Source organism: Megachile rotundata, chromosome 1 (assembly GCF_050947335.1).
Source record: "Megachile rotundata isolate GNS110a chromosome 1, iyMegRotu1, whole genome shotgun sequence".
NCBI classification, from domain to species: domain Eukaryota; kingdom Metazoa; phylum Arthropoda; class Insecta; order Hymenoptera; family Megachilidae; genus Megachile; species Megachile rotundata.
The window spans coordinates 23,800,080-23,821,198 of NC_134983.1; the positions used below are offsets into that span (position 1 = coordinate 23,800,080).

Here is a 21,119-nt window from a genome sequence, read left to right on the forward strand (position 1 = left end):
CGGAAAATGGGTAAGTAAAACGTCGAGTCCTTTTCTGTCTAGACTTCCTGGCTGGCAAAACTGAAGAGGGGGCAAGGGAAGCTCCTTTTCTGACTTTATGGCAGGCAAGTTGGCCGTGCTGTACCGGCAGCTCTCCGGCAAAGTCGTCAAAGACTTTTACGAGCGGGTAAACGGGATTTAAAGTGACGATGATGCAACCTCAAGGTGCTCACTTTATCCTTGACGGCGTCATAAATGTAACTGATGACATTGCCAGATACGTTTGACTTGTCTTCTCTCTTCTCAGCCGCCGCTACCCATAGAAATACCATGGATTTTGTGTTGATGAAAACAGCACGAGACCCCACTTACGTTACTGCTCGTAAAAATCAAAGGGTCCATTGAACTGGATTAACTTTTCGCGCCTTCTGACATCTGCCACGCTTCCGGTACAAACCTTTTCTTTTCTTCCATTATCGCTTTATCTCCATTTGTATTTTTGTACTTTAATTAAGGATATACGCGTTACATTCGATTCTCTTTCGTTATCAAAGATTTATGCGATACGTGATTCAAATCCGGAAAATGTTTGTAACATCAATTTTTAGCCAGCATCGATTCAATTTTAATGTCACTAGAATTCCAAGTGGCGCAAATTAAAAATCACTATGAGGCGCAGTGTACTGTGGCGCCACCTTACAAAGGAAACCCAAAGCAGAATGTCTTGCACGAAAACGCTAATCGACAGATAGTAACTTTAAAATTAAGAACTACGTTTCAAAACTTTTTATAATTATAACATACAAGTTGTTCCATTTAACAATACCGAAAGTAATTGCTTTGTTCCTTGTAAAAATGTTAGAAAAATGAGACAGTTTTAATTTTAGACATTTGGAAAGAAGGAATATTAAAGTCAAGGACTTTAAATAGTTCAGATATGAAAATTTCTAAACTTCGTTTTCTTTTAGAATCTTGAAACTAAGGAACTGAGAAAGTTATCCATCAGCAAACAAGTGCACATTTCCAAATTCAAGCACCGCATCCTTACGACTATAAATTTCCGATGCCGATATAAACATATGCCGTATAACACGTATCAGAAGAGGTATAAAATGTAACAATCGTATTATAAGAGGAATCATAAAATGCAGATAATGTCAATAAAGTGCATCGTAGCGCTCTTAGCACCATCTACGATCGGTCGCTGTTAACACGAAACAAAGAGTGGCACGGTCAAGCAGCGCAGCAAGTTTTAGTTAAGAAGAAAGTATTTCGGTAACGTGACGACAGATGGCCCGATATTCCTCGTCGTGTGGTCCCGCGTGAAACGGTGCAAATTCTTTTCCGTTGATTTACGATCGAATTAAAACTGACAATTATTGTTATTGTACCGTCATATAAGGAGGTAACAGATAATAAATTCGACCGTAAAACATTAAACTAGTGTGGCTGCGTTTTGTAAGGCTGGTTTAGTGCTGAGTCGCGTGCAACGGCGCTCGTTAAAACAGCCGTAAACCGATGTAACCGTCCGCGATGTAGCTTCGTCCCACGACGACCAATTTCTGCTTATCTTATGTCCCTGTCACGAATTTTCTTTTTAAAATATCTCCACTGAATCGGTACACTATGCAATTTTCCAGTGTTACATTTTTTATACTTGTGTGCACAGTAAAATCCTACACGTTTCATTTTTTTAATTAAGAACTAGGGCTCTTAATTTATTACTGTAAAATATAAATAGAACATAATTATAAATTTTAACGAGGAAACAGTTAATAAGATGTTTTCGTGTCAAGTAAATAATAATTTATAGCTTGAAGCACTTGCATAAATATTGTAAGTGTTCCATAAATTTTTAAGGTAAGGTTGGCAGTGTTAACGTGCGCCATCTTTGTGATGCAGTAAACTGAACATCAGACTCCTGATTTTAATCGCTTCGATGATACTTAGCTCCAGATCTTCTCAAACCATTGACAAAGCTCTTAATTACTGTTATTACAGTAGTAAATTTGATTAGTATTATTGTTAAATGTTATCATGCGATCGTCTACTCTGTGGACAATGCAGGGAATTTAGTATTTTACCACATAAGTAGTTGGCTATCATCCTAGTTTGAGGGTCGACCGTAAGAGTGACTTAGTCGCTAATTCCTCAAGGTTCTCAATGTTGTTTAATCAATTGTGAACGAAATTCAACAATAATGCATGCATTTATATAATCGTAAAGTCAACGTACTCATATATGAATATAAATAAATAATTATAAACAAACATATAAAATATATTCCTACAGACTTAATTATCTCAGACGATTGTAGTTTATTTAAAATATTTATCCGAATAAGAGTTGTATAAATAATAAAATGATTACCAAAAAAATGAGCTGTCATTTTAATTACTAATTACCCCCTTTCGCAAGAGCGGTAATTAACAGACCAAGGTAATTTATCACCTTAGTTATACAAAAGTTAGACCAATCCTAATCAAGTCCATTCCCTTGAGACTAATAAAGAACATGAAACGAGCAATTTCCGTATCATCCAAAAAATATAAATAAAAGCACGTGTCTAACCGTGTCAATATTCGTATAGACAGTCAATGTAAAATATTTCGATGAAACGCTATAATAGTGTAATGCAGTGAAATTAAAGGACAAGTAGCACGACCGGGCGCGAAAAAGGACATACACACTTCCCGTGCTAACTGCTTCCTAAAAAGCAACGGAAACGTATCGTTGTATAGTCGCGTCGCGTCGGTTCGATTAGCCAAATATAGATTTACCGCCGGAAACAAATGCGTGTCTGAAAGGGCCATGAAAACCAGGACTCGATGACCCTTCGTTCCGTTCGAAAATCAATTCTGATTTATGAAGCACGGTCACCGCGATTTCGTGGCCGAGAAAAAAAATCCATATTTAAATCGTCGTCTGATTCGCGTGGTGCCTCGTACGCAGCCAATCGTGAGAGCGTAATGGCCACCGTCGAAGCTGGTTAAGTTCATGGCGCCGCCACTAGATGTCGTCCGCCTCGAAGCTCGTAAATCGTCGGGAGATTCCCGCCCATTGCATGTCGGTGGGCGGTGCCCAGGGCATTTCGTGACGTCAGAAGCATCCCCTCCAGACCTCTCCGACCGCTTCCCCCTCCATTATCCCACCACTGTACTCCCCCACCACCGCGCAACTGTACGTTTTCTCTCTCTACCGCTACCATTACCGGCAGCACTTTCGGCACCGTTCTCTCTCCCCACCCCCGTACGATCCATCGAGTTTCTACGTATAGTAGAACTCTCTCGGGTGGGCCAGCATCCCCGGTCATCTTCATAAATGCGAGTCGGCCGTTTGAAATGGTATTGAGGCTAATTTGAGCGGCGCTTATGCGATACAGTGTTTGTTTACTGCGAGCTAAAGCGGCCCGGATTAAATATAAAACAGTTGACAGAGCGTAGACGTTGAGCTAGACGGAGTGGCGCTGCCGGAGAAGCCACGGCCGACGTCCGACGGCTGCGACGCGTCCCTCCAAAACTAACTCGGTGTTTTCCTTCGGTGTCGTTTGCCTTTTTTTCACAGCTGCTCGATCTCCAGAACCGAGCACTCGCGTATTACGCAATGTCCACTCGTTTTGGATGCAGAAGCTTTTAATTAGGCTACTCGGTTCGCGTCGCGACGGCACCGTACGTTTATGCGAGTAGGTGTACGAGTGGAGCTCGTGTGCGCGTTAAATTAGTCCAGCTCGGGATCTCGCGTCCGATGACAACAGAACGAATGCGAGCTGCGTGTTTTATCAGCGAACCCCCGCACCAGCACCGAACGAATATACGGGCAAAGCGGCTAGTAGTTTGGAGAGTAGCATTCAAAATCTTCAGTATTTCTGTTATTATTCGAACGGAAAAATTGTGTGGGTGACTCAATTAGAAGCGAATCGGTATGGGCAAATGAATACCTGGAACAGGGATTTTCAATCTTCTATAGTCAGCTTCAAATTTTAAGGAGAAGGGGAAGTTGAATAAAAGGCCTTACGATTTAACCTCTTCAACACTCGCACATATATGCACACATATATTGTTTTACAATTTATCGATCAATATGTACTTAACCTAAATGTGTCAACAAAATCACACTTCAGTAAATGTATCTTTTTCTAACTTAAAAAAGATCATGAAGAGGTTAAAAATGTTTCCTGTATTTTAATATTAAACATGACTCTAGCGAAACACCTCGGCAATTTCTGCCGTGGAAAATAGACTGTAATTCCGGGACATTAAAAAATGATTCGGCCATTTAGCATATTTACTAGGAACTCGGCTGTGTCCACGACCTGCAGGCTCTCCCGACATTGTACATTGGCGAACGTGTATATTCACAAGCGCAATATTCCCTTGCCAAATTGTGTGTTATAGGAATAGCGAAGCGTATCCGTCTCAGGGGAAATGTGGACCTTCAGTCTGCAGCGGCAGCAGTTGGATTGCGTCTGTGGAGACGGTACGCCACTAAAAAGATCAATACACCATCGCTGCTCGCTCGTTCATCGGAATCTAGATGCCGCGAGTGCATGGAGCTACCCTGTTTCCCAAACGGAAATTGCCTATATATATTTGAATATCGTTTCGCGTGCTTATCTTTCGATGCTCGAACGGGTTCGATTGAAAGAATAAAGGAAGATGGTTTCCAGCGTAACACGTGATATTCACTTTATAATTGTGTTCTTCTAACAGCATTTTTGGAACGTGTTTTTGTTCATTGGTTCATTTTGACATGAATGTGAACGTTTTAACACAGATAGAGTAAGCGTCGATGATAGTGGAGATGATTTAAAAATATCTATTGTTAACCGATGTCTTACACTTGCACGATTTTTGTATGTTAATCGATTAAACATAAAAAGGAACAAGTGAACTTGAATACTCTCAGGTACAACAGCACCTCATTAACAGTGTCCACATTTATTTTAAAGAGTCTGTACTTGATTACAGCGACTGAACATAGAGTTAACAAAGATAGTTATTCAACGCACGCGTATCCTTCGCTGGTGCGAATGTCAATTTCCTTTGTTTAACAGTATTGAAAGAAATTAATCGGTCGACACATCCTTGAGAGTATATTAGAATAAATATCTCGAGTGTTTTCTTCGAGGACACCGATAAGCAAATCTCCCGAGGAACCTTTGGTCGTGACAACTAGTGCCAAAAACGCTTGGACAAGAGACGTCATCTAAGAATGGCTATGGGGTTGGTCGAGAAGGAGGAGGGTCGGACAAGAGAGAGAGATAAGTTCGATGCTGCAAAACATTTCTATTCCCGTGGCTCGGTTCGCCGAAGGATCTTGAACGATCAGGATCGCAACGGTACTTTTCCATTGTTCTAGAAATATTTGTGTGTTTACTACGAAAGTAATGCTCTTTTCTTAACTCTCGCCCTTATCTCCCCGCGGTATGACCGAACTTACCCGGCATGCTATTACACTCCACGAACAGATAGAAATCTGCCCGCCAGTGGAATCTATGTAAATTATCCCTCCAGACCTTTTACCCTTTGTTTATCACGACCGTGATAGGTCGTTTAACGATTCGGGTGCGCGTGCGTCTCGCGCAATCGCCGATTAATTTTACCGGTTTCTGCCTCTTGGGATACCGGTAGCCAAATATGGCATTAAATTCAATGTTGGAAATAGTGTAGCGAATGTTAACTAAGTATTATGAGGTTATCGTAAGTACACTGGGTATAAGTAATGAACTGATCTAGGGGAAACGGTGAAGCAAGATCTCATTATTCGCTATAACGGACTCGTTGACTGATGAGTCATAGACTGATGAGAGCCTTCTTACCTAGGCAAAATGGCGAAACTCTCACCAATCGCTGTAACATTCCAATGATTTCCTCGGCAATGTTCCATCATAATCTTTCTTGTACTGGGAAAAGTCTATGCTCATCAATCAGAGTCTGCTAGAAAAGCTACGAGTAACTTGAATTTTAGAAGCGTATAATTTGAATAACGTTTGATTTCGTTACAAATCACGCAATTCGTATACAAGATGTTAATGTCGTAATATATTCAGCCCACACATAGCTTCCTAGTCTGCCTATTCCAACTTAAACTATTACTACTCAATTTCCCGAATGTCCAAATTGAGGTTAAATCTCAATTAAGAATCACCTGACCCACCTGTATTTATCACGACTCTAATAGGCTGTTTATTCGATTACGACGTATAGGAGGTACAATGGACGATTAATTTCACTATGTAGCTCTTGGATATTGGAAACATTGTGGCTAGGTATGGTATTTTCAATGTAAAACAGAGGTATTATAGAACTTAGATTATGAAAATAATGAGGTCATAAAACAAAAGTAATATTTCATTCTGGCAAAGATACGAAATGCATTTGCTCTGTAGATTGTTTTATAACGCTTTTGTTGCACAGTGCGTGACAATACGCTTGCCAATACAACGCGTGGCAATATAACGTGCGATGTAGCGTGTGGATACAAATCCTGGCGGTTTAATGTATGCCTATCTAATGTGTAGTGATATGCGTGACGATACAACATATAACCACGCATTGCGGTGTAACGTTGGGGATCTAACGGGTGGATGTGTAATATGACGATATCACGTGTGATATGACAGGTGGAGATTTAAGATAAAATAATCAGATGGTGAAATAAGTTAGCAAAATAGTGAGATAAGTAAGGCAGTACGATAGTAGGTAATAAGCTCAGGTATTAAAATAATTTATGAATGTCCACATCTCAAAATTCCTATTTCTGAATTCCCAAATACCTTAATCTTGAAATAAAAAAATTTCTAAATTGTGAAAGTTTTCTAACACGTACAAATGCGAGGAACAACCTGAAGAAAAGACTAATCTACACAATAACTCCTTACCTTCTATTAATTTATCCTATCGTGTGCAAAGATAATTATATGTGTAATAGCCAGTTGAAACATGCCATTTTTGTGAAACACTGTCTAAGTCCCAAGTCGTTGCCATTTAGAAGCACTATTTACTAGGCATTACGCCAAGGTTCAAGTCAGGTTACACGAAACGAGAGGAAACTCTTGATACGTTCACGGACGGCCGAGGAAGCGTTAAACGGCCAAATTGAGGTTAGATCTCAATTAGTGATCACGTGACCCCGTTGCGGGACCCGGTGGGCCCGATCACATATCAAGACACGCATGACGGAATAAATTTGACGAGGTAAGACGGTCTTCACGAAACCGTGAGACGATCAGTTTTTGGGCGGCGGAGCGTGTTAACAGTTTGTAAATCCGCGTGCGTGTGTACGCGGTATTAACGTTAGTTAACGGGTGCGTGCTGGTGCCGATGTCGATGGGACCGTTTTACACATGTAAACACCGGCGTGCAATGGCCATAAATGGTATCAACAAGTGGATGCTTAGCTGCCATTATGAAACGTTTCATTATGGATATAAAACCGTATTACGTATTATTTGCGGCCGCCCGTTAAGATAGCGCGCGTGTCTTCGCGCGATTATCGCCCGGGCCCCGTTTGTTTTATAACCGGGTACAACAAAAAAATGATGCGGTCCCGTAGATACAAAACAATTCTACGCCTTGTGTAGCTGATTCGTCGCGATTAACCGCGCGTATCTACAAACGCGATTAACGCGATTGTAACGAACGGTGTGAAGCGAATAGAATATAAAAGCCCTGTCGAAGATTAACTTTTATAGTGTTTGAATAAAACAACCTAGGCGAATATAATGCGTTCAATGGCCGTTTTCTATGGATGTATGTACGCTTCTGTTCCTTCATTTATGATGAGAATGTTTTTATCTTATCGCGTACGGGTTAACGCTTTAACGATCAGCAAGGGAGTAACTGCGGTATTAACTGACACGTTAAGATACAGTATTGACGATACAATGTATGAAATCCAACGATTATGTTCTCCACAGTCTACTGATTCTTAAAAGTCGTTACCACTGTAATTTCACCGTATTTGCAAGCGTTATGAACGATAACTCCATGCTTTACGACTAATATTAGATAATAGTATATTTAATTGACTCTTATTATTGTCATTTCCTTTGACGATAACGCTTGGGTGTTCAAGCAAAACTTTTTTAAGCAACACGTATAACGGAATTAGACTACAACTTAATCCTTCATGAATGATTCTGTTAAGACACAGAAAGATTTAATTTTTTGATGCAACATTTTACCCATTTTAAGTCTGCGAGAATTATATATACGGACCCTAAAACAATTTATAATATCCGAGTCTTTTCCAGTAAAAAGTTAATAAATGACTAAATATCGGAAGGTAGCAGAGGGTAGCGATTCGTCCTGTTTGACGTTTTCCAGAGCCGGCTTAAATGGGTGCTGGCTGAAGGGGGTGGATGGTGTATCGAGCGTCTTGAAGGGGCGTTTTATCCTCCCTCCTGTTGTAGCTAACAATTTACGCGGACGCGTAGTCGCTCGTTACTTCTTCCTTTCTTTCCTCGGGGATAATTTCGTGGAGCGGCCTCGCGATGGAGCTCGCGAGTGCCGATACCGAGCAGATAGAAAGGCTAGATTGTCTTCAACACAGCAGTCTCGCGAGCACGGACTGGTAAACGCGGCCGGTCACAAATTCTTCGCGGTTCCCCTCATAATTGGCCTGGTCGTTGTTCATGCGGTCAGATTACGGAGAAACATGCTTTCCAGGAGACACGTATTTTTTACGTCGCCGTAACGCGGAAGCGGGGATCTGTAAGAACGGATCTGTCCTCAAATACGAAATTTTCAAAAGGGCTATAACTCTGGGAAGGAAAGTAGGTTAAACAACCGATGAAATTGCAGAAACTTTCAAACGTGGTAGCAGAAGTATCTACGAATCTTGCGTGAATCATCGATCCATAAATTCGCGATTTAAAAACCGGCAATTAATTAAACGTGGTGCAATGGTCTAATTAGCGGAACAAATTCAGACTGCGAAATCGACGATCACTTCCTGGCCTTTCGGCGAAACTAAAACACATCCGATCGATGTCGTAACTCGCGGTAATACGAGACTCGCAAACCAAGCAGCATCTTTTCACGGAACATAAATATTTAGCAAATCGATTCGAGAACCATATCCTCGTTCGTAAGCGACGATTAGCGCACGATCGACGTACATTTATGTATGTTAGAAGGCAAAAAGAAAGATGACAGAGTTCAGCTTCTCCTTTCATCAGAATTTTATTAACGTATCTGGTAATTGCGGATAAATGATCGGGAATGAATCATTCAATTTAATCGTTCGACGTAAAACGCGGCGTCAAGTGATTTCTTCATTAACTTCTTAACCCTTTCACCGCGTACCACGTACATATGTATGCATTAACGAAATTACCGGTAAGAAGTGTATACAACCGGTTATCGATCAGGATGTTGGATCTGTTACGTAATAACATACAGACTTTGGATAGTAGAATTTCGTTATATTGCCACAGACATAGTAGTAGCAGCACAGAGCTTTCATGACAACATATTTAATAATTATATGATACAATACGATATAATATTCGCAAGCTGCCAATCGCAAATAGTTAAAATAAACAGAAGATTCGTAATTTCTACATTGTTCAACAGTAATACACTTGTGTTTTCTTTCCTGGGAGCTTGTTTAAAATCGTAACGTGTTTACATTGTTACGAGAGCGGGTTTGCAGACGCTTGCGAAACATTGCAACGCGGTAATGACATTCGTCGAGTTATTTGGACAATGTCGTTTGCTCGGTCGAGAAAATAAACGTTCTCTGGGTGAAACACGTGAACTTGGATGTTCATGCTGCGTTTGAACGTCATTCTGAATTAGATGGGTTGCAACGATGGCGCGCAAAGGAACAGAGCTTGATTGATGAGTCAGGAAATGGGAGTATTGTATCCGATACGATGGTTCGAGTCAAAATTAATGTTCAAGTAGAATGAAAAGCAACATTCTCGACTATTCTTGTAATTGATTGTTACAGGATGATTTCTTGATCTATCTATTATACTGGTACACAAGTTTCTCCTATATTTTAATCCGAACTGCAGAGTAAGTTGTAAATGTTCGAGATAATAGAACTTTTGACGATGCGATTTGTTGTATTAGATCATTGATGCAAGACACCATTTAACAACACAAAAGTACATTAAAATAATACTTATGGTATATCGATTTCAAGCTTGGAGCTTGACGAAAACAGGTAGGTAAACATTTTGTCGATATTTTTAATACAAAGGAACTGGTTGACATTCATAGCTAACCACTAACTTCAAGGTGATGTACTTGGATATTATTTGTTAACATGTATGTGTACTTATGGTACACCAATTTATTTTTAAGATATAATATCTCAACAAACCTGTCATGAGATAAAGTACCTTAAGATACCATTTATGGTACTTCAATTTAAACTTCGAGATTACGAAAATGACTGTACATACTGCACCCCTATTAATCATTATCTGTATCCATAGTACAAAATGGCTAATGATTTGATCAGAATAAGGTCTTAAAAATTGCCGAGATTACTCGAGAAAGGAAATCTGTGTAACATCGAAAGTACAGCTCTAGCACGTATAGCACCGGTTTCATAGTTTTGTAATTCCTGTGGTGTCAGCGTCTGTGACAGCTCGGGTCTGTCTGGCCAGTGTTCAAGAACAAGCTCTTGAAGCACGCTCGTTACGCTGTAAAGCAAGAGGGTGTGCCTCTCGTCGGCGAATCGTGATTTACTGTCAGACAGACACTGTTTCAAGCGTGGATATTACGCAGACAATGCGAACGCGTGTTCGTTTTGTAAGTTACGAGGTGGTGTATCGGCCTTTGGGAAAGCTTGGGCAAAGCCATGGTGTAAGGTGGACGAATGGTGGATGCATGGAGGCCGTCGAGATGCTTGAGTACTTGAAATTTGAGGTTTTGGTCCGAGTCATTTCGTCCGGGAACGACGCTACGTTTGAACGACGAGCACGTAATGAAAGGATGGCGAGGTTTCGAAAGAGGGTTACACCATAGATTGTAGACCTTGTGATGGAAACGCCATAGATATGTTGTGCGATCTGAACAAGGTTCTGTAAAAAATGATATGTGTACATCTTGAAAGAGGTAACACTCATAAGGTAGTGCACTGTATTGATTAAATTTATACAACCAATATTGTATGCCGCAAATTTTACCTATCTAATATACCATTACACTAAGCCAATGTATCTAATAAATTACTGTATTAAATCAGTATAGCCATCTAATATTTAATTTCATTAAACAAATATATCTACAGAGTGTTTCAAAAAAGACCTTCACTAACTATTATACACATATTTATTCTTGCACATTATCAATATATTTACAAGTCTAATACGAGAAGTTAACAAAACAGAATGAGTCACTGAGTAGATGAGAATTCTCCAATGTTCAAGTTCACCTGTTCAGTATATCCTGCATTATATTAATTTCACGAAGCACATAACTATCGGAGGAAATGTACCATAACCGGAAATCAGCGTAGAAGGTGAAACGGGAAACACCCAGTGAAACCGTTTAGAAAGCACGAAGTCTTCAAACGATTAACCCGAAACTGACAGGAGAAACTTTTCACCATCAGATAGCCCCATGACGAAGGAAAGGCTTTGGTCGTTGGCGAAAAAATATTCTCTTGTAAAAGTGCACGGGAACAGCCGCGGGGAAAAAGAAAGTCAGCCGAGATCAAAGGGCCTTTCTTCAACCCTGTCTTTTTAAAAACGTGAAATTTTTATGACCGCACTTTCGCACCGCACTCGACACGTCCCATCCTCGGAACAGTCAACTTTCTCCATGGCTGCTCGCCGTGGGGGACGATTCGGATTGTTTCAAAAGGGTAGTTTGCACGCTTCCCTTTACCTGTTTCTTTTGCTGAATCTTCGTTATGTAACAACATTCTTTTTTTAAATATACCGTTCACTGTAACGTATAATATCGATTAAGTATACAGGGTGTTTCATTTTTGTACTGTTAAAAGGTTTATTCCATGATTGAAAGGGTTGAATAAAGGGTTTTTAATGTTTCATGGTGAGGTTATAATAAAAATTACATAATTATTAATAATTGGATCCTTGCAAATATTGTTGATAAACTGAGTATCATCTTGATTGTATCTTGACTTTTATTTTTGCACTAAATGCGTTCATCAGACATCTCTTCTTATCTTCAATCATGGAGTATGCTGACAATGAAACATAAAAATAAATGCACTGAAGTATACGAAACAACTTCCTCCGATTAAATAAATAAGTAAAATGGACTAATACTCATCAGCGTACATCAAGCAAGAACCCACAAAAGTATACGTAGTATCATAAGCGTATCAATAAGTAATGGCGTAAATTATCATACCTACACCAGGGTAATACAAAATGGTCGTTGCGCTGAACGGAAGGTATCGAACATGGCTGAGCAAATAACGTAGGAGCATAAATAGCCATTTTACGCGACCAATATATATCAATAATCGTTGGCCGGCATTATACGCGAGTTGGAATCCGTATTTAAGCGACTATTATAGCCATTAGGATGTCGCTTTAACGCTCCTATTTATGCGTCGATGGTAATCGTTTAAAGAAGCTCGCGTCTAAATTTCCGTACGCGATCGAATCCACAAAACGTGGCCAAAACACGTTCTAAACGTCCAACGTTCGCATTGTCGCAAGATTTGCATTGTTTCATGCCGAAACACCGTAAAGAGCGAGAAGATACGATCTCAATTAGCCCCGGACGAAAGCTCGGGACATGGAGTAACAGCCACGATAAGAACTCGACGACGAGACACACGTTCCACTTATGGTATGCAACTGTTCCCTTGAATTATGCTCGACCCTCAGCTTTTGAGTAATTCTACGAAACTGTATGGAGGACGCTTCGGACGGAATAAAAAGAGTCTTCGGCTTTTAAGGATACCCTCGAAAGTTCGCTGATTGATAATTTTATTCTGAGATTCCCAATTTTCTAATTCGTATCGTAGACATTGGCGTAATTGGGATTTTTGTGTAAGAAGGATCATATTTTGGTTTTTGGATACTTGGGGAATTTGAGATTTGGGAGATTGGAGAGTGAGAAGTTGGTCAGTTGGGAATTTGGGTGATTGAGAATTTGGGAGTTTTAGAATTTGGGAGGACAGGAAATTGAAAAGTGAAAATTTGGTCAATTGGGAATTTGGGTGATTGAGAATTCGGAAGCTTTAGAATTTGGGAAGTTAGGAAATAGAAAAGTGAAAATTTGGACAATTGGGAATTTAGGTGATTCGAGAATTTGGAAGCTTCAGAATTTGGGAAGTCAGGAAATTGAAAAGCGAAAGTTTGGACAATTGGAAATTTGGATGATTGAGAATTTGGGAGCTTTAGAATTACAAAAGTCAAGAACTTGTGATCTAAGAATCTGAGAATTGAAAAATGAATAAAACTGAAAACACCCTATATCGACATACAACGTAGGGAGAGCCAGGTCCCAATTTTTGTATAAGGAAGCAACCCCACACTGGGTGTCAACAGGGGCCCACCCAGGTCCCTACGTAGTTACGCCAATGACTTTATGTTAATTCTTGTTTTCCACGCTTGCTGCACTTGTAACGTGCATCATTGTATGCAATGTATGCGCGCGTGCTCGTTTTATCGAATCGATTGAACCGTGAGATTCGAGTGCAGTGATATTCATTGGCTTCCTGCTGGATGCGTAATTTAAAACGGGAAATTTGTTGCGAGCTAAAATTGGAAAGTTAAGTCTTAATCTTTTAACCTTTCCAGTCTTAAATTACGTTAACGATATTTCTTTACCGAAACTTTTATTCCGTATACTTGAAACCGTTTAAATAAATTATATCACCGATGAGAATTATTTTTAGCTGCATTTTTCAGAATGGCGGTGAAGAAATCGAGTGCTCGCCATCGAGTTTGTTTCATCTCGAGTTTTACTGTAGCCAGGATCAGTCACGTCAACTTCACCGAAACCGAGAACCCTGAAGTTTCATCTTGAAAACGTGCATCAACTCGAAGTGCAAGAGGTCGTGCACGCGACTACCGAGCACGCCCGCTCGAACCCGATAAAGAGCTCGCAATTCGCAGAAGCGTGTACACGCGAATGTCCTTCGTCCAGTCGTACAGTCAAGAGAAAATCTTACGTCCCTAGGGAATATATGACAACCAAGAACAGGCTCGTCTGCTCGTTCAAGTGAGATTTCAAACTTTCAGCTCATACAAATTGTACGACTGTCCAATTTGGGGACATGGAAATATTCGTAGATTTAGCGGTGTAGAAATTTGGGGTCCAAGTTTGAGAATCTATGGATCTGGAAATTTAGAATAAAGATTCAGAGGACTTCGAACTAGGGAATTTATGGATTTCAAGAACTTCCACGAAGAAGTTTGATCGTACATCCTTTATGGAAGAGCGTGTAGTGGTAACGGGGCCTGGGTCACCATGGCCGGACAGCATCTTCGCGACGAACACCGTGAAAGCGATAACGAGCGGTGCAATGTTACGAGCGCCAGAGATAAAGGGACGTGAGAAGAACGGAACCGTGACAATAAACCTGCCGTCGTGTAATAACCGCAACAGCCAGACTCTTGCGGCGCAGCCTCTTCGATCGCGCGGGCCAGTTAATAACACCGATAAACAGATTTGACCGAGTTTAGAACGAAACGTTTCGAGTCCGCTCGTAATTTCTTCGTCGGAGTTGCGTATTTTTTCCTCGGGTTCTTGTATCGACTGGCGATTACGCGACTGACAATAGCGGATCGAAGGCCGAGATAAGTAACCAGGGGCTAGAGTCGTATTCTTGCAACTCCGGTTATCTTGCATCTCGATGGGAGCGAGCGTTTACGTTGAGCAACTACCACTACCGTTACGGCTTCTGAAGCGATACAGCACCGACTGCCTTTCGTTTTGTCCTTTAACCCTTTCACCGACACCAGATCATATTGCGGCTACCAACGTGCTAGCTGCGCAATAACGATCGCTTTTATAATTACTTCATATACTAAGTCTTTGTAATTTTTGACGAATGGGAGACATTAGAACTGCGAATTTGTGAGACTCTCGTACAGTTTCATGAAAAATTATCTAAATAATGATGCGGATTGTGGATACTTTATCCTTATTCTGGCTATGTGACTGGCTATGTATCTGGCTCAACAAGCATAACAGTTTAACGTTCAGTATAACATGTTCACTGCAAATGAACATATTTTGTATGATCTATGTTCAATATAATCGAAGACGTTCAGTAAACTGAATATGTTAAACATTTCATCTGAATTGAACCCAATTCGATCCTATACGATATTCACCCCTTTTATCGTCGTATCAGCAGATCGGAGAAACCCTGTATAAATGTAGAATTAGAATCTACAGATCCAATAAAAGGATTCTTCCATAAATACCTGCATATTGAAACAAGTTACAAACTAGTAATGTAACAAATCTTTATCTAGAATGATACCGGTGATAGCTATAATCGACCTAATGGTACATGAAGCTAATTGAAGATACTTAACCAATCTTCCGATATCGTTACAATCGCGCGTATCAGAAAACGCTGCAATAATAGAAATAATGTTTACAAATGGTATATTTATGCGTGTTTAAAGTATTTCACGTGTAAAAGGGTTAAATCAGCCCAGCGTTGTTTGCCGCTTTGCGTAATAAGTGGCAAACGGCAACGGGTCGCCGATTTCTTTAATAATCCGAGAGCAACGGCGTCGTTTACGATAATTGAGCCACGCCCTGCGTTGCGAGTAATTCGCTCTGTAAAAGGTAAGCCGCGAATCTCGTTCTCGATGTTAGCAGAAGGAAACTCACGATACACGGCACGAGGAAGCATTTGGTGCAATACGCCCGATTGCTTTCTTACTACCATGTATTTACGTGCTATGCATTATCTTTGTAACAACATCGGTTTACGATAACTGTGCCATATTTACTGCTGGCATATCAAAATTTATTGGTTAACGATGCATGTCAGACATGGAAGATATATCTTTTAAAAATATAAAGAAATTATTTCCAATGTCATAAGTGAATCTTGTTAAGAGTCCTGATTATATGTCGACAGAGCAAAAATTGATGGACTTAACACAATTCACGTGTTATTAATAAAAGGAGGACAGAATATTCGATAAAAAGGTGAAGAAGTCAGTGAGATTCATTGTCAACAAATCCAAGGTACGAAAGTTGCTTCGACATAAACGTCAAAGGTCATCAAACGTTGCACAATAACGTGTTCGATATCAGGGAGCAACCCGGTCAGCCAGGGTTTAAATCCCCGAGGAAGGTTGCACCTATAGCACCGTCCTGTTTCTTCGTCCCTCCCATGGCACCCTTACGTAGCTACTTCGATCCCAACTGGCCAGCCACTTTTCTCTCCTTTCTCAGCCAACCGACCGACGAAACCAATAACTAAGGGAAAAGAAAAATGGTATGGAAGTCTCGCACGCTCGGGGCATACATATATTTTCGCGACGACGTGGATATATAGCCGACGTGTGTGTACGTGCGTGTGGAGACACACGTACACACGGTAAACCCTAACCCCCACGAATTAATATTCCATCCGCGTGGCTTACACCAGTCTCGCAGATTGCCAATGCCGTTCGAGTTCCCCGGGAACGTCCAGGACCCTCCGGAAACACGTCGGACAAGGACAACCGGAGGAGAGAGCCCCCAGGTTCCGTTTCATTCGTCAACCGGGAACAATGACTGGTTCCTGGCCTCCTATCCCTCCGCACACCCCGTGGAAAATAAGATTCCACCGCGAGAGGAGATGTACGTAATTTCGCTACTGATCCGATGAGTTATCGCCACGAGCCAGCTCGACGACATCCTTCCAGCGGACAGCAACGACATTTTATTTGCTCGTTCGGAGAATCGTTATGGCGACGTGCTAGCTACGCATCGCGACTGAGGGACGGGGTGGTTTGCTAAAGTATGGGGTTGAATAATAAATTTCAGGCGGAGATCTTTCAAGATTTACAGGAATAGTTAATTCCTCGAGGAGTCGACAGTAGAAATTTAATTGATCACCATTTTATTTTTTTACTAGAGATGTTGGTATTAGTGTAACTTCTTCTGTTAGCGAAATAATATTCGTTAAATTAATAGGGCAAGGATCGGTCCCTAAAGTAGGAGACTTATTTGGACTTTTGGCTGTAACTCAAAATGATAGCTAATAAATTCTTCATAAAAATGAAACAATCAGTGAGATTGAATGAATTATTCTTTTCCTTAAATCTATGTCTTGTTTGGTTTTCATAGGTAAAATTATATACGTCAAATGGTTGCATTCTTATCTACGATTCTGAAGTGGGCTGACAGTAATTTGTACAAGATTTGTGATTGGAATAAATATTTCATACTACACGGCATTAGATCGGTTCGAGCGCGTCGAAATGGTCGCACATATTTCAGCAGATTTTCATAACAACACGACAAAGTGCTCGTTTCCCGAGGAGAATGCATAGGAGATTTAAAGTTAACCCTCGACTAGAGCTCCGAGGGATTTGAATTGGGTAAGAGGGTCTTTGTATGGATCCTTATTGATACTGCTGAATGTTACTGAGCATATTTGCTATATCAATACCTGAACATCGAGCTTCCAACGACTTTCGATACAAAAGAATGTTACAAACACTGTGCAAATTACATTTACGGACAGACACATATTAAGATAATTATTTCAATTTTCCTTTTGAATGGATTTTTCATTGCTCACATCAGAGTCATACACAGTACCAATATATGAATACAATATTTGAAAGGAATATCACTCTTGAACATCAAGGAACATCAACGGATCAATCAACATCAAAAAGATATATAAATAAAGATCAAGAAAGAATATCAATCTTCAAGAAGTATTTAAGAATGAAATGATTGGTGTCAGAAACCTTATATATTTTACTTTTATAATGAATAATTTGTACTTCATTACCTTACAGGCAATTTCATAATTTTATTTATGTAAATGGAAACAGTGCCCACATAAGATTAAAACGTAAAGGATCTTTATTAAAAAACAAATTTGCAAATTCCTTAACTACCGTTCGTATCGCCGTACACGGTCTTACCTAGATGTTAGATTAAGAAGCTTTTTCCTGCCGAAGGTAGCCAACTAAATTTCCCAAGCACCTCCCATAAATAATCGATTTTATTAATTCAACCTTCCCTTCGTTCGCGACATCCTTAATTACCGTAGCCATGAAACGTTCCTTTTTCAGCCGGTTTCACGATGCAAAAATTTACCATACGCCTCCTATTCGCGTTCGTAAATCCCCACGTAGTATAAGATTCCCGATACGTCCCTGTGATAAGGGTGGGTGTCAACGCGTGTACACCATAGCTATTCGTTTCAGCCGGTGCCCCTCGCTTTACGCACTCAGCCAGCATGGGGATACTCCGAGAGAGATCTATGTAGATAATTGGAGATGGGAAATTATCATCGGCGTAACTAGAATTTTTATTTATGGCTTTCTAATCGCAAAATTCATCCTAGTGATCATCGAATGATTTTTGGATCGTGGGGATTTGGAAATTAGGGGTCTGAAAATTTAGGAATATAGGGTTTCAGAATTTAGGAATTTGAGAATTTGGGAATTTGGGATGTTGGAAATTTGAGAATTTGGGAATCTGAGAATTTGGAAATTTGAGAATTTGGGAATCAGAGAATTTGGGAATCTGAGAATTTGGAAATTTGAGAATTTGGGAATCAGAGAATTTGGGAATCTGAGAATTTGGAAATTTGAGAATTTGGGAACTTGAAAATTTGGGAATTTGAGAATTTGGGAATCTGAGAATTTGGGGATCAGAGAATTTGGGAACCTGAGAATTTGGGAATCTGAGAATTTGGGAATTTGAGAATTTGAGAATTTGGAAATTTGAGAATTTGGGAATTTGAGAATTTGGGAATCTGAGAATTTAGGAATTTGAGAATCTGAGAATTTGGGAATTTGGGAATTTGGGAATTTGAGAATTTGAAAGTTTGAGAATTTGGGAATCTGAGAATTTGGAAATTTAAGAATTTGGGAATTTGGGAATTTGAGAATTTGAGTTTGAGAATTTGATAATAAAAAACTTGAAACCGTGATATCTACTTCACATTATATCGGAAAGCATTTCATACTTTTGGGGTGGAAGCCCCTATCTCTACTTACGCCAATGAAAACGATATCTATCGATTAGATTGCGAGTCCATTCCACATTACGGAAACTCGTTCCACAAAGAAAAAATCCTAATTTTATTCGTAATTAGAAATAATTTTCGTTTTCCATCGAGCGTGATTCATCGATTCTTTGCAACGAGGCTTTGATTTCCCGTTAGACCTCGATCCCGTTTCATCGAACGCAAACAGATATTTTATTCTCACCACGGGAGTTCGAATAAAAAAAAAAAAAAAAAACAGAATTACCGTAAATACTTGGTGAATATTTTTTTTCTTTTCGCTGTGAGAATATCGGAGCGTTGCTGATGAAATCGATTTGCTCTGTATTCGGATTAATTCCCGATTTAACGAGTCGACTATTTCGTTTGGAGGAACTTAAGTACCAGAACGGTTCAGTAGTTAATTAACATTAATTATTTAATTTTATTTTTGCTTAGATAAATTCCTTTCGATAATTTTTCTGTTAGTTGTGCGTTCTTTGAAGAAATTGTTTTTTGATAAACTAGATTGTTATATTTGTGAAATTTATGCAATCAAATGTTTTTTATGTTTGCTATGGTATTATATACTGCACATATTACATATGTGACATATTATGTACATTCCGTTAAGTTTAAAAAACAATACCTTACTCAAATCAAGGAAAATCTCATTAGACTTACAGATATATTTGATGAATCGTAAGATGAATCAAACCTGAGCAACACTTAATTCAAAATTAATTTAAAACCAATTGAAACATAACTAAATGTACAATACCCATGTCTCTCATAATTATCCACGATCCACCAAAATTTACTGGCAATCCAAATCATGAATAACTGAAACTGATGCGAACCGAAATATACACCGCGGTTAATCGAATCCATAAAAATGCACGTGTAAATGTGTATGTCCGAGGAATGTACTAATTGAAGCTGAGATTCACCCTAATTACTTTTTAATCGTATATGCGGAGCTTCAAGTTTGAAACGGCTATCGGTATCATACGGAAATATAATTGCTAAGTACCTTTCAGAGGATACTTTGTAACTCGGATTGGGAATGCGAGCGATACGTGGTGGACGAATTCACCAGAAACGTTGTTATTCCGCCATTAACACTGCGATTTGTTGGTAAATGAATCGTAACACTGTGTCCCCGTGTAGCCGACTAAACCATAGAGCAACAACAAAAACGTTTACACGCAATTATACCGCGTTTACGAGTTCCTCATCGGGAATATCCGAAAAGGTCGTAAATTCTGCGTACCGTCGAGCTAGGTTACATACGCGCCGCCATCTACAGGGTAATTTTATGGTTGTTTTCGTCTCGTTTCACGTTCTCTCTTTCTTGTTCGGTTTAACGCTTGTAGAACTCGCGTCGAAACAACGAGTGGAGGCTTCGGTCTATTTCGGATGCACTTTCGAAACGCAAAAAAGGGAAACTGAAGAAAGTTTGAACGATGATAATATTTAAAAGCAGCTCCTTCTTCGAATCGTTGCAGAAAAGCTGAGGAAAATTTCTTTGCCCTGCTTCGCTTTCGACGCTCTCCTTCGTATTGTATCGCATCGTAAGAGCCTTTTAACGCGATCGAATTTAAACTTTCGAGCGGAATATGCAGAACCTCTTGCATTACGTTGCCGTGATAAAATGTTATCGCTCAAGTAACAAATATTGTATGAACATAGAAATCTTTCAGTTAGATGGAAATTAAAATATATTTTAAATAAACAATAGTTACTTGACATTCATCTTCATGGTCTAATGAAATATACTGTTGCAATGTGAGGTTAATATTCAATTTGACGATGAGAATTTTTAAATATATGTATAAAACATTTTTCACTAATAAAGTTAATAATATAAGTAATAATAAGGAATGATTTAATACAACCGTACTATGCTCTTACAATGAACAATACCATGAAATATTATTAAGTACGAAACTTGACAAGTAGGTTTTCATCTTGTGATCATCATTAATGATTTTGAACTTTACATATGA

The 21,119-nt window shown here is 39.6% G+C and overlaps 1 protein-coding gene across 1 annotated transcript in view; it reads right to left on the reverse strand.

Annotated features, from left to right (window-relative positions):
• LOC143264619 (uncharacterized) overlaps positions 1 to 21,119 on the reverse strand; it is a 392,045-nt gene that overhangs the window by 90,388 nt on the left and 280,538 nt on the right. The gene's annotated exons all lie outside the window — the stretch shown is intronic.